Raw genomic sequence first — 3579 nt, 5'->3', positions numbered from 1 at the left:
TGTGTGTGTGTGTGTGTGTGTGTGTGTTTCTAAAATGTGACGCAAAGATTGGCATCAAAATTATACAATAAACAGATAATAAAGACAAGAAAGCTAGCAACTGTAAATGTGTAAATACTGGTTTATTTATGTTAAACTATTATAAAGTTCAGCTCAATGCATTTGATCTCCTATGAGTGCTTACACTTGAAGATTTTACACCAAGATAACCTTGCTGATATCTTTTATCGACATAGATATAATATATATATATATTAATAAATTGGGGCGGGAATGTTTTATTGCAATTGGAATGTGTACAAACTGATTTCTGCATTGTGCATAGATTCAAACAAAGGTAATCCACTACAAAATGGTTTACTCTAAGATATCCTTTAAAAATCTACACGTGTCTTGAATATTATTTTGTTAAGGCACTTAAAACTTTGGGCTTTTCGGTTGTCTTTTTTCGTTTTTTGAATAGAAGTTCTTTCATAACAATGTTTGCTCCAACTTTTAAAGTCTAAAAATACATCACTCACACTGACTAGATCTAGAATAGTTTCAAGCGCGCAGTTATTAAGATTTCACCATTGCTTTTAGGGTATTAAAAGCATTAAGACAGAGAAAGTGAACAATGTGTAGTACACGATCTTTGGTCTAGTAACAACATGCGTGTATTCTGAATGTACCAAATCAGTATAATATATTGAAACGGAAATCAATAACAGCAACAAGGTTTACGCTAAGATAGTAGCAGTACAGATTTCAACACCTTCTTTCAATAAAAATAAAAAGCCGAAATACATTGTAATTCACAGAAGACAGTTTGTCATCAGATTATATGATATTTGTATACCGTTAGCCGTTTCAGACTGAAACAAAAAGTACATTGTTTGTTGCTGATATCTAATATTTAATCTAGCAATACCATTTATTAGATCTAGGAGCTGGGTGAGTCTGACTGTAAGGGCCAACCCAGGCTTAGTGGGGTACAGTATCCCAGTAGAAAGACGGAGATTATCGACAAAATAAACTTTGTCTCGTGGGAATGGAACTCTTGTGTTTAGCGCGCGATGGTGCTGAGTATAACTGCTACACCACAGTCTCCAGTCTGGTAGGATGCTCCCCGAGGTAGAAAATAGTAAGTCTGGTATTGGTGTTACATAATGTACTATCCAGCGTGCATTTACTCACTCTCTTGCTATAATAAATACATGCTCATGACAAAAGCACTAAGGGAAGATATAAATACATTGTTCTTTGTCCTTCTTATACATAATATAATATGGTCACATGTTTACATCCCAAAGTTCTGTTCAACATGTATATCCTTCCAATACATGATAAAATATACCGTGTAGGTTCAATGGTTCCGTTTTATATCCTTCCATTACATATTATGATATAGTGACCTATATGTACATTCAAGATTTCTGTTCTTTTGTCTTTTCTTTGTATACTACGATATACAGTATACTACGATATACAGTATTCTCTCGCCTTGTCGAGGTTCGTATTTCGTGGACTCAGTACATCATATTTAGTATGGATTTCCCCCTGTCGTGGGAGGTTCTTGGACGTAGCTGAAGCGATGTTCGGGGGAATAATGTAGGCACATATGTGGTCGGTTTTATTCTTTTTTTTGGGGGGGGGTAAGTGTTTTACGGCGCTCACAATTGCATAAGGTCATATGAGCGTGCGGGACTCATTGAACTTTTTCAGTTGGTAGGAAATTTTGAATTTTGCCCGCATGGCGGCCAAAACCTACTCATATCGATTTTAGACCACGAAGGGATCTTTAACGTGCACAACTCGCTCACGGGCCCTCCGAGATTTTTCGCCCTTGTCCGAGATGGTCGCTTTTATGGACAAGCGGGCTAACTCAGATTGTGGGGGTTTCCAGAAATCTTTACCTGCACCAAAAGTGGGCATTGCCCTACCTATAGGAGACGTTTGGTTTCATTGGTGTGTATATTTGTTTGGTTACAGAGAAAACTTTCCTTGTTTTTTAAAGAAACTGAACAAGGGTCCAAAAGCTTTACCTTCGATTTTCTCAATACAGCATTTTTTAAGGATAGCCCCTTTGTGCTTAAAAGCGACCGTGTAATTTCAAGATGTATGGTATAGCAAGGGGTAGAGCTCTTGTTGGTTTATGTAAAGCGTCTGCGTGCGTCGACCAAATAACTGTTCTTTTGATGTACTTGATTGAAATACGGACATGTCGTACTAGTGCCGCTCAGATGTCGTGGGCACGGGGTCTGATGATGATGAGAAGGAGAAGAAGGAGGAAGAGGAGGGGGGGGGGGAGGAGAAGAAAGCGAAAAAGAAAAAGAAGAAGAAGAAGAAGACCCCAGTCCCGAGAGATCTTTCGCTTTTTGAACTAGTCTCGAATTCCGAAAATTGTCCAATACGTGTACTGAAATCGTATTCAAGCGGATGCTCAGAGACATTTTTCGAGAGACATTTTTCGAGGGACATGTTTATGATGATAAGAACATAAATATAACTGCATTATTGTGATTTATATATAAATGGCTCATCTCGAAAGACATTCTCCATAGACAGTGCAACTGATTGCAGCCGTTGTGTGTTCTTGTCCAACTCTAAAAAGTCGAACACAGTTCCACTGGTTTTGGAGTACATAAAGATCTATTTTTAAAAACATTCTTGTCAACCTGGTATGGTCAGTACTAGCGAGTGATAATGATAAGCAATACGTTCTTTGAATAGCACAGTTGTTTTTATCCTGTATATCATATCAAATCTAAAACACATTTAATGTGATATTATAATCCTATTTTAACAAACTGTAAAAATGATGGGTATATATGGTATGCTTATCTAGTTTGCATCATTGTTTAGCAGTTACCAAACATCTTCAAAAAGTGTAATTATACATGTGTATAAGATTTTCTCCCCCATCGGCACTATTGTTATATCAATTAGGAGGCGGGCTCCCTCGGCCCTGCCTGTCTGAACCTGCCCGGGACAAGAGGGATGCAACATCTCTGCACGTCTGTGCGGAAAGACGGTGACTCTAAACTTGATAAGGTTTTCCCGACACGGGAATTGAACCCAAGTCTTCTGAGTCCGTCTGCGAAGCGCTAACTGCTACACAACAGGCGCCGGTAAACATTGTCAAAGTCAAAGTAAGGCAAGCAAAACACAATATGGCATTACGAATCAAACCCCCCAAAAAAAAGAAAGAAAAAGAAAAAGAAATAAAAACCCTTAATAAAAATGACAACAGTATTGGTGCCGATGACTTATATGCGTGTTCCTGACAGATGACGTAGTAAAAATGTGTGGACAATGCAAGAACAAGCGGGCACGTGACTACAGAAAACTAAACATCAATTGAAAAAAAATGAAAATGGCAGAACGATACTAAACAAGTCTTTGTTTGAAATTTGGAGGGAAATGAAAATGAAGTCTATGTTGAGGAGAGGAAAGATGATGAAAGGAAAAATGAAAAAAAATACCCCCCCCAAAAAAAACAAAAACAAAACCCAACTATATACCCCAGCAACAAACAACCTTGCTGTATATTTACCAAAACACAAGAAAATGACCTAAAAAAACACACACCCCAAAAAA

The sequence above is a fragment of the Aplysia californica genome, unplaced genomic scaffold (assembly GCF_000002075.1).
Source record: "Aplysia californica isolate F4 #8 unplaced genomic scaffold, AplCal3.0 scaffold00548, whole genome shotgun sequence".
Taxonomy (NCBI): Eukaryota; Metazoa; Mollusca; class Gastropoda; order Aplysiida; family Aplysiidae; genus Aplysia; species Aplysia californica.
The sequence above is the reverse complement of the archived record's forward strand: the minus strand, read 5'-3'. Positions refer to the sequence as shown.